The following is an 11,075-nucleotide window of genomic DNA, read 5'->3' as shown; positions in this document are numbered from 1 at the left end:
ATGATGGAGAATATTTGGGATTACAGCTTTTTAAGATTTGTTATGGGGAAAGAATATGAAGAAAGCAATGAAAAGTCATAAATGAAGGGGAAAACCTGGTGTCAGCTCTAATTAAAGCAATGGGAAATATGGAAATTAAGCACAAAATGAGGCCTGGATACAGCCAGGAGTTTTATCTTTCATTTTTGCGTTTGTTTTTATTTTTTAATGATACACAGTGAAGAATGAAAAAAGGATGAGAGCTGAAAGATAATTTAAAAAAGGAAGTGAATATGGAGAAGAAAACAGAAAAATAGAGAGGAAATTAGAAAAACAAAATGACAGAGAAAATACAAAGGATTAAGAATAGGAAGTAAGAATAAAAGAATGTGTAACCCAATCAAGAGAGAGAATATAAAGCATTTATAATAATGGTGGTGGGCCGGGCACGGTGGCTCAAGCCTGTAATCCCAGCACTTTGGGAGGCCGAGGCGGGTGGATCACGAGGTCAAGAGATCGAGACCATCCTGGTCAACAGGGTGAAACCCCGTCTCTACTAAAAAATACAAAAAATTGGCTGGGCATGGTGGTGCGTGCCTGTAATCCCAGCTACTCAGGAGGCTGAGGCAGGAGAATTGCCTGAACCCAGGAGGTGGAGGTTGCGGTGAGCCGAGATCGCGCCATTCGCCATTGCACTCCAGCCTGGGTAACAAGAGCGAAACTCTGTCTCAAAAAAAAAAAAAAAAAAAAAGAAAAAAGAAAAAAGAAGAAAAAAAAATGGTGGTGCACAAATGGGAAGGCAGAAATGGGAGCAGTGTGAGTTAAGAAAAAGAAACAGTAGGGCCTAGCACAGTGACTCACGCCTGTAATCCCAGCACTTTGGGAGGCCAAGGCAGACGAATTGCCTGAGGTCAGGAGTTCAAGACCAGCCTGACCAACATGGTGAAACCCCATCTGTACTAAAAATACAAAAAATTATGAGGACATGGTGGTAGGCACCTGTAATCCCAACTACTTGGAAGGCTTAGGCAGAAGAATCGCCTGAACCCAGGAGGCGGAGGTTACAGTGAGCCAAGATCACGACATTGCACTCCAGCCCGGGCAACAAGAGTGAAACTCCATCTTTTTTTTTTTTTTTTTTTTCTTTTTTTTTTAAAAAGGGGGCCGGGCGCGGTGGCTCACACCTATAATCCCAGCACGTTGGGAGGCCGAGACGGGTAGATCACGAGGTCAAGACATCGAGACCATTCTGGTCAACATGGTGAAATCCCGTCTCTACTAAAAATACAAAAATTACCTGGGCATGGTGGCGCACGCCTGTAGTCCCAGCTTCTCGGGAGGCTGAGGCAGGAGAATTGCCTGAACCCAGGAGGCGGAGGTTGCGGTGAGCTGAGATCGCGCCATTGCACTCCAGCCTGGGTAACAAGAGCAAAACTCCGTCTCAAAAAAAAAAAAAAAAAAGGAAAGAAAAGAGAGAGAAGAGAAAGAAAAGAAAAAGAAACATTAGAAACCATGAATGACAGAATAGCAAAGACAAGAATTCCAGAAATCTGAGCCAGCTAGGCTATAAACCAGCAGTTTGTGTCTTTTTCTTTTGCTGTTTGTTCTTTTAAACAAGAAAACAAAGTGGCGAGATACCATGATGAAAACAGTATCATCTGGAGCATGTTTTCATTAGCCATTTAAAGTGCTAGGGAAACAGAACCCAAGAGAATACAGGTGGTGAGGGTGTGGCAAATGTGACAGAAAAAGGAAGCAATAAAAAATGAGCTCAGTGGGTAGATTAAGAGATACAGGTGGTAGGTAGTTTGTTTCAGACTACTTTAGCATACACTGGGCAAAAGAATTTCAAAGAGCAAGGAAAATATGACAAACATAACAAAGGTCAATCAGTTAATTCAATGCAAAAAACTTACTAAACATGTCTTTGCTGCCTCCTCCTTCACTCTATCACCTATCCTATCTAACCAAGCCCAGGTTTTACCCAGTTCTTTCTTATTCAGCTTTCAAATAAATCTCCTCCTATACCTCTTCCTCAGATACTGTAGTAGACACTGCAGGGTATACACAAGTTTAAAGGAGCAAGCTCTATCATTAGGACCTCCCAATCGAACAGACAAGGCAAACACAACATACTTATAATATGCCTTCCGTAAGTATGCCAACTGAATTCTTTCTCTTTTGGCACCAAACACTTACCACTTTGTATTATCTTAATTCCTCATAGACTCTAGGTCTTTAAAAATGAGGAAGACTAAAATGGACAGAAATGGGAGCACTCCAGGGCAAAAGAGAGCATAAAGTAGACTCAGAGGAAGGAATAACAGCAAGTTGTTCTGTGACAAAGATATGTGATCAGCTGGACAAATGAAGACAGAGACAACTAGGCTGATACACTAAGTTTGATATAAAATGTAATTACTATCAAAACTTTTTTTTGAGGCATAATCAAATCTTTAATTTACAAAGATTACTCTGGTTATAGCATTCTGGGAGAAAATAAAATGATTCAGTCTGAGAAAGACTCCACAGAACAAGTGATATTTTAGCTAGGTCTCATGGGATGAATAGAAGCTTTTTTGAGGAAGGGCTCTACAGAATGATGAAATAAAATGAAAAAAGGTATGAAAACGTAACAGGGCACCACAGATTCTGGGACAAGTAAGAGAGCCAGAGTGATTGGATAACAGGTTATTCAGAGGAAAGAGATCTCAGATTTGAAAGACAGGCTTAGGCTTTAAAAGGAACACTACAGTTTCCCATTTGATTACAAATTTTATCATTTTCTATGATGGGAACCCCCCCTTATTCCTTATAGAGTCATAACATCAAGTGGTGGTTGATGCAACAATTATTCATGATGGCAATGCCAACATCCCTGCTCATATATTAAATGAGACACTGCCTTAGGCAGATAAAGTATCCACAATTTTACTTCAGAACATTTGGCTGCTATGCCAAATAGACAACCATTTGTAGTTGTCACTTGCCCAGATCTCACAGATCAGATTTCAGGAACTTTTTCTAAACAAAACATCAAATCCAGAATAGTGCAATTGCTGTTTTGACTTTTGAAACAGAGAGGACTACTGCATAGAAAATAAAAGCCAGAATATTCATTTACAGAAGGGATGATTATTCTACATTCTTACATTAGATCAAATAACTGAATTTTTCTGGGTACTGCACACTTAAGGACAAACCTACATCTCTGAAATCATAACACTGAGACCGGCATTTTCACTTCTCCCCTCAAAAAAAAGTTCACTGTGCCTTTCTTTCCAGACCGCACCCCATCACTCATCACAAGCTAACATCAACTGCTTTATATAACATTTTCAATAAATGTGAACTCGGTTCTTCTTATACTTTGTTACAACTTCCTGTGTCTTTGACATATTCAAGAAGTGAAACTCATGCATAGCATGTTTATATTATTCCCTCCTTAGCAAAAGCTCACAGACAATGTCAGGTCTGAAGAGATAAGAGCTGCTTCCAGGACATGAATTCTCATGAGGATTAGGCAACCACCATCTGGGGCTCCAGAGTTTATCTGTAGCAGCTGCCTTCAAAGTATCACACTAGAGGTTGGGGGTATGGGGGAAGTCTAATTTTAAAGTGTTTAACAAGTTCCTCTACCTTGGCTTTGATTATCATTCTGGATTGTTTTTCTACCTTATAAAAATAAAACATAGTGACCTTTTCTTCATAACACACAAATAATTTAAAAGAGTACTATGTATTCAAATGATAAACTCAACATGCACTTAAATGTTTAACATATAACAAATTTTAATCATTTTAATAATTATTAAAATACTATCCAATACGTAATGTCATTAATACAAGCTTTATTCTTCACACAAAAAAGTGTACCTCCCAATTTTTAAAATTTCTACTTAGAAGGCTATAGATTAAAACAATATCCTAGATATTTTGTGAGGGTTTTTAAAATGTCCTCAAATGACATTAAAATAATAACACTAAATTTTATTAAACAGAAAGCTTTTTAATCAAATATTTATATAAAAAACAGAAAATCCAAAAATGAACACTGGAGCAAGAAGTTAATTTTAAATGCACAGATTTAAATAATAATCTGCTAAATCTGATTACATTAACTTTTATGGTGCTAAAAATGTTCACTATGAAACAAAGCTAGATAGCAAAGAAAAACAAAATAGAAAAATAAAACACAATATTCTCTATAAAGAATAGGTTCTACTGTAAGTAGTCCCAAAATCGCTGCACCACTAAAAATAATGTCTTTTTCTTTGCATCAGGTCTCCTTCCATTTCAAATATTCTTTTATCTGCCATAAAAATCGAAAGTTTTATTTGTTCATTTGAACAACCTGAGACACAGGACTTACTATCAAAATTAAGTAGACACAATTATTATTAGTTCCATCAGAGATATGGCAAAATGGCTGCATCTATAATAAACAGCTTTGTCACGAAGAACCATTCACTCTTTGATTATTCATTCAAAATACATAGCAAGCCTATTTTTGTACTGGACAGAGTAACCCAGAGAAACAGAGGGCAGAAGTTTGAGTGTGCCAAAATCATAAAACTGGTGCATTATTTGATTTCTGGGATTTTCATTCCATGTCCAAAAAATTACATATTATTTCTCTATCTGAATTTGACACTAACATTCTAGACTTATTTTTTGAAGTATCCTCATAATTCCTTCACCAAAATCAAATACAGAAAATTCAAACCCCACACATGTAAAACTAAACTGGACTGTGCCCTTCCTTTCAACTTCCCTATTGCTATCAGTGGTTGAATTATTTTTAAAATCACACAAACCTACAATCTCTCTTCTCTCCATTAACATTTTTAACAAGTCATTAAGTCCTGGTGACTAATTTCAAAATTATTTTGGTAGTATTTTATTTACTTGCACTAATACCATTACCAACCTAGTATAAGTTGCTCCTCAAACTTTGGACTAAATTACTAGTTTTGTAGGTAGTGTCTCTTCCAGCTGATTCATATTAAATCACTACCACATTAAGTTATAATAAGTCTTTACTACATTAAAGATACCTCCTAAAACAATTTGCTCAAACTGTTCTCCCTATCTATTCTTCCGGTTTACAATGCCTTTTCTTTTCCTCCACATATTCAAATACTCCCTTAACCAGATTCTCCAGGATTCACAAGCAATTGTTTCCTTTTCATGACACATTTTATATTCACCCCAGGATAGTCATCTTCCCCCTCATTAAACTGCTACATTAGAGGCAAAACAGACTGGTTTGCATGATCATATCACAAACACGGCTTATGAGTGGTATTTTTCACATATCTAAAGGAGATAAGAGAATAAACAAAAAAAACTTATTTTGTAGTTTCTTCTGCAACGTTCCTAGTGGTGAATTAAATAACAGATTTTTGTTTAATAAATTTGTCAAATATATGATTCAGGCATTTAGGTGTACAAAGGGATACATTTATAAGGGATCTGCTGTTATAAAAAATCTGGCCGGGCGCAGTGTCTCACGCCTGTAATCCCAGCACTTTGGGAGTCCAAGGTGGGCGGATCTCTTGAGGTCAGGAATTTGACACCAGCCTAGCCAACATGGTGAAACCCCATCTTCACTAAAAATACAAAACTAACCAGGTGTGGTGGTGCACACCTGTAATCCTAGCTACTAGGGAGGCTGAGGTGTAAGAATCGCTTGAACCTGGGAGGTGGAGGTTACAATAAACCAAGCTCGTGCCAATGTACTCCAGCCTGGGCAACAGAGTGAGATCCCATTTCAAAAAAAAAAAAAAAAAAAAAAAGAAATGAGAGAGAAAGAGAGAATCCAAGAAATCTGAGTTCTTGTTCTTCTATACTCAAAAGAGAGTAGGCAGTGACAATGATTTCAACAACATACAAGGACATCCTTTGGATAGAGAATTTGTATATATAATAACTGTTTGTAATATAATATCAGCAATTCTTCTATAAACAGGATTTTTCTCTTAAATTCCTTCTATTTGTTAGTGATTCAATTTGTTACCCAAGCTGTGGATTTATGGGATTTACATCCTTAAAATGAATTCCAGCATAATTTCACAGAGAAGCCTTCTTGAAGTTAACAAGGACACTACCCAAATAAATCTTCCCTTTAAAAAGAATAAATTTAAAAAAAAAAAAGGAATAAATGCTCCATAAAAATCAACAATACACCACTTAAGCTTAAGGTACAATATCTGTGCAACACCAAGCTCTACCCCAATCCTCCAAGTACCTCCAGAGTCTGTATTAACTCCACACACTCTCTATTACCTATTCAGACATGTTTTCCCAATACCATTACTCCAAATAATTCCATTCCCTACACTAAATCCACTGTTTCATTCTGCTTGACTCTCTACCTATATTATCTAAGAGTCTTGCTCTTGAGTTGCAAGGCTCTTGCTACTTAACTCTACACGGACCTACCACTTACTATGTATAAGTAAACTCTAAAGTCTCTTATAGGACCTCTGTATTATCTCTTAAATCACAGTGGAATCAAGTACTCCAATTTGAGTTTTAACCATTATCTAATTTTCTATTAAAAATACTCACTCAAAAAGAGAATTATTCTTTAATATACTGAAAGGCCACTATCATAGATTAGCAGGTATCCAATTCTTTAGAGCCTATTTTCAACATATCCACATTTGTATGAAAACTTCACCCTAAGTATAAGATTAGTCAGAGTACTTAATTGTGTGGGATAGGAAAGTTAAGTGCCAGAGAGGAGTTCAAAGAATATTAGCAATGTCTGAGTTTGAATGTAAGCCTGAAAATCATAATGAAAATGCTGCAAGAGGGAAAGGGGCTAGGCGTTCAAACCATAATTTTGAAGACGAGGATATCAGGTTACATGGGTCACACAGGCCAAGCTTCATGGAAAAGATGAGATTTCAGGTGACTCTGATGGATTTGCACTGATTAGGAAAGAGGGAGAGAGAAATTCCTAAAGGCAGATAAATTCTTCCTTGGTAGATATATGCCCAGCTTTTGTAGCATATATTTTGTAGCAGGCCAGGATTACGACCTCATTCCTTGCTGAGGATAGACACTGCATATAAACTGCATTAATTAGTGGTAGCTCATATAAAATTGTATATAAAACAACAGAAAATTCAACAACATAAACAGGCTATGATAAACACAATTTTTTTTTTTTTTAAACAGCTACTAGATTTTTCTCCAGGCTGTAGACACTGGCAGACCATAGTACAGTGGCAGGCAACTTACATCCCTTGGAAAATTTCCTTTTGTGCAATCGTTTAAACAATTTTAAAGAATGTTTTACATAAAATATGGGACAATTATTGGTGAGACAGAAATAAGACTCTCTGAACATCTTTCTTTGGCCTGATGGATGTCAAAATGCAGTAAAATTTTCTATTATAGGAGAATTTTAGTTAATAAAAATAAATTTGTTACAATGTCTGATTTACACAGTACAAAAGTGTACTAATAACCTAAGAATTTTTTAAAGCTACAACCCTTCTGAAGCCACCATATTCAGTGCTTATTAAAACACTTTCTGTTAAAATGTTACTGATTTTTTTTTATTTCAGCAATACAAAGATGTAGCTTTTAATTCATGTTCAAACATAAAATAACTGAATTGAAAAACAACTTCACTTTCATTGGTATCAAGTCAATGGCTCATTATTCAAAAGCATATGTTCATCAATACAAATAAACTTTCATTTCTATTTAAGGTTACAATCCTAAAATAGCCCCAAAGTTGCACCACAATTCAGCTGCTATGGAAAAGCTAAGTAGAGCTTCCCATGACTAAATGGATTAATTCTTTAGCCCAAACACAATTACTGTTCTCCACACTGTTCCATTGAACATCTAAATAAGCATCCCAAAGCTTATTTCATTCAAAGAAAAGATTCAGACTAAGGAATAATCCCAATGTATGAAGTTTACATTTTGTGTAAAGTTTTCTTAAAAAAGGGAAAAATCTGTAAGTGGTAATCAGGAAAAGACATGAATCATTTTAGACAGGTGTTGGGGATGACATCTATTGACTAACAGATATCTTTGTTGAAGAACTGCCATACAGATTCCAGTAGACGTCTTTTTCTCAAACCAATTTTTCTTAGTTCTTGAATCTAGGCTTTTCCACAAGTGACACACACATTAACAGTAAAAGGAATAACTCTTCAAGAAATAGCTGATTACATGGAAAGATATTTCATCTGACCCTTTTCTTGCTTTAAAAATTTTCAGCTTCAACCATGTATGAAAAGTGCTCTCTTACAACCATGTTACTGAACATTTTATTCTCCCATAAAGTTCTACATTTCAAAAATCCCCTGTAATACACACCTGATCTAAAGAAGAAAATATGGTAAGGTCAGGGAATAGGAATGAGGGCAACGAGCTATACTGCAATAATTTGATACGGCTCAAGAGATAAAATGAAAGAAAAATAATAGTTATTAATTTCAGATCAGGATTCTCTGACAATAACAAGGTATCTGATTATGAGATGGGTTGCCTTATTAATACTTGCTGTAACTGAGATGTTTACAAAGAAACTAGGTGACCATGTCTACTATGTTGGAGAAAGAATTCCTATATGAAAGAATCTGGACTACATAACCCTATAGACTTTCTTCTGGCTCTTAAGACTGGTCATTCAATTTCCACTCCTTTTTAACTAAAGTTGTGTGGAACTGTAGCTCTTTTTCCACCTGTTTAATGCCCCTTGGGAGACTACTATTGTCAAATTATCATTGTAACATTAGTTGCTGGAAGTGCATTTTTAGCTCTTTATAATACCTTTGCATTTAACTAAAGGATTATTTGCTGTTAGGTGGTTTTCTACAGCTCTGCCCCCAAAGGACTTTTACAAACAATGCAAATGCATTTTCACAAGATGGAGCAATTTAGCTTTGGTCTATGAATGAAGGCTGAATTAATGGCAAGGCTTCCTTACATTGTTGCAACCTAGACTGCTACAAAGGGCAGGTGAAATGGTTTTCTTTTTTTGGGTAAAAACGAAAATAAAGTGTAAAATTCCTACCCAGTTCTGATTCATGTTTGCGTTCATTAATAGAGGGTTAAACAGCCTGAACCTTACCTTAGCAACTGCAGGTATAATCGGATTAATTTAAATGGTTATTAATGCCCTTTGGAATTCTAATTAGCCAGGGGGACAGCTGATGCAGACAGCCTTTGGGGGTGGGGATTTTCTCTCAATCAGAGTTCAAACTCTCAGAGCAGCACCCCTACATAAATCCTATCCATCATTTTAGTGGGGTGGAAGTAGGGAGCATGGAGAGTAGGGGTGAAGAATCTAAAGAAATACAGTGTAAAAAACATAAAGGACAAAAAGGTAAGAAGAAATGTAAAAGAGGAGAAAAAATATGACAAAAAAAGTTCAATATACTTTCAAAATATACTAGTGATTTAAAAGAAGAAAAACCTAATATACTTCAAATAACTACAACAAACAAAAAGAAACTTGTTCTAGAAAACAGCTGTTAGATCTTTGGTCTATAATCTTATGACAAATTAGAAAAAACATAAAAATAGGTAAATTACTTTTTTCCATAGGCAAAAATTTAATTATCCTGCTTCTCTGAGGCAGCAAAAGTTTCAATGGCTTCAAGCGCCCAAAATGTCTTTCAAGCACCCAGAAATGGGACCGTTTCCTTGTGTGGGTTCTAATGCATGTATTCTTAAATGTGAAGAATAAAGTCAAAGAATATTGGGAAACCCATAAATTAGAGTTACAGTTATTTCATGTTTTAACATTTTTGGTGATTTCAAAATATATTAGGAGTTCCAACTCCAGGTAAAATGGAATAAGCACAAGCTACCTTGTCTTTTCCACTGAATCCAAAAAACCTGGACAATGCATAAAGCAGCTAGTTGAGGCAGACTGGGGAATGAGATGAGAATTTATATTAACATCAACCAGATGGTTTACCATTTTCCCCCCTTTAGTATCCTCTGGCCTAGACTCAAAGCAGCTGAAATCTGGAAGTAGGCAGGGATAGACAAAGAGCTCTGTAAGAAGCCCTCTAGTTCTAGCTTGAGGAGCAGGAACAAAGTCTCCTAATACTTAGAATGAAGAAAATTCCCTAGGTTTTTTTTTTCTTTTCAACATCCTCTGTACCCAGCCCCTTAGCAATCAAGATGGTGGTAGAAGCAGTGACAGTAGCAACAGTGGGGTCTGCAGAAGTCTAAAACTCTGAGGTAGCAAACCTGCCTCATCAAGAGTGTGGCAAGAATTCTTGTTGCTTAATTTTTTTCTGTCTCCTGCTAGCTGGCCCCAGTATGGGCACAGCTGCAAGCAGAAGAGAGTAACTAAATAAAGCTCCAGCTCTGTAACTGGAAGTATAAAGAGGGTAGGACTAGGCAACCAAAAAGTACCAGAGAGATTACAAAGAGCGAGAAGGTCAGGAAAGTGGCCCAATAAGTTTTTTTTAAACTCCTAGGCTTACCCCTCCAAACTGTGCATGCATGGGATTAACCCTAAAATAACCAGCCTTCTCTAAGTGGTAATTCAAATGCGTTTCCTTTACAAAACCTTTGCAGTCTTATTCAAATCTGTCCAGCCTGTGTGTCAAATATTGGACTGTCTGCGATTACGGATTTACCTTACCAAGACTTTAAAGCCACGGGCAAATACTCTCGGATGAACAGAAATATGGAAAGTCACCTCAAAAAATAGAAGATATAAAGAAGAATCTAATGGAAAATTCAGAAACTGAAAATCCCATTAGACAGGCAGATAGCTAAACTGATAATGAAAGAGTCAGTGAACTTGAAGATAGATTTATAGAAAATATTCAGTCTGGGAGGGAAGAAGGAAGGAAGGAAAGAAGGAAGGAAGGGAAGGAAGGAGAGGAAGGGGAGGAAGGGGAGGAAGGAAAAAAGGAAGGAAGGAAAGGAAGAAAGGAAAGGAAGGGAAGGGAAAGGGAAGGGAAAGGAAAGGAAAGAAAAAAGGAAAGGAAAAAGGAGAGCGGAGGGGAGGGGAGGGGAGGGGAGGGGAGGGGAGGGGAGGGGAGGGGAGGGGAGGGGAGAGGAGAGGAGAGGAGAGGAGAGGAGAGGAGAGGAGAGGAGAG

General features: G+C 36.8%; 1 protein-coding gene and 1 pseudogene across 13 annotated transcripts in view; both read right to left on the bottom strand.

Annotated features, from left to right (window-relative positions):
- Positions 1-10,869, bottom strand: part of LOC141583756 (large ribosomal subunit protein eL36-like) — a 34,913-nt pseudogene extending 24,044 nt beyond the window's left edge.
- ZCCHC7 (zinc finger CCHC-type containing 7) overlaps positions 1-11,075 on the bottom strand; it is a 279,525-nt gene that overhangs the window by 205,766 nt on the left and 62,684 nt on the right. The gene's annotated exons all lie outside the window — the stretch shown is intronic.

This window comes from Saimiri boliviensis, chromosome 2 (genome assembly GCF_048565385.1).
Source record: "Saimiri boliviensis isolate mSaiBol1 chromosome 2, mSaiBol1.pri, whole genome shotgun sequence".
In the NCBI taxonomy this organism is placed as follows: Eukaryota; Metazoa; Chordata; class Mammalia; order Primates; family Cebidae; genus Saimiri; species Saimiri boliviensis.
The sequence above is the reverse complement of the archived record's forward strand: the minus strand, read 5'-3'. Positions and strand labels throughout refer to the sequence as shown.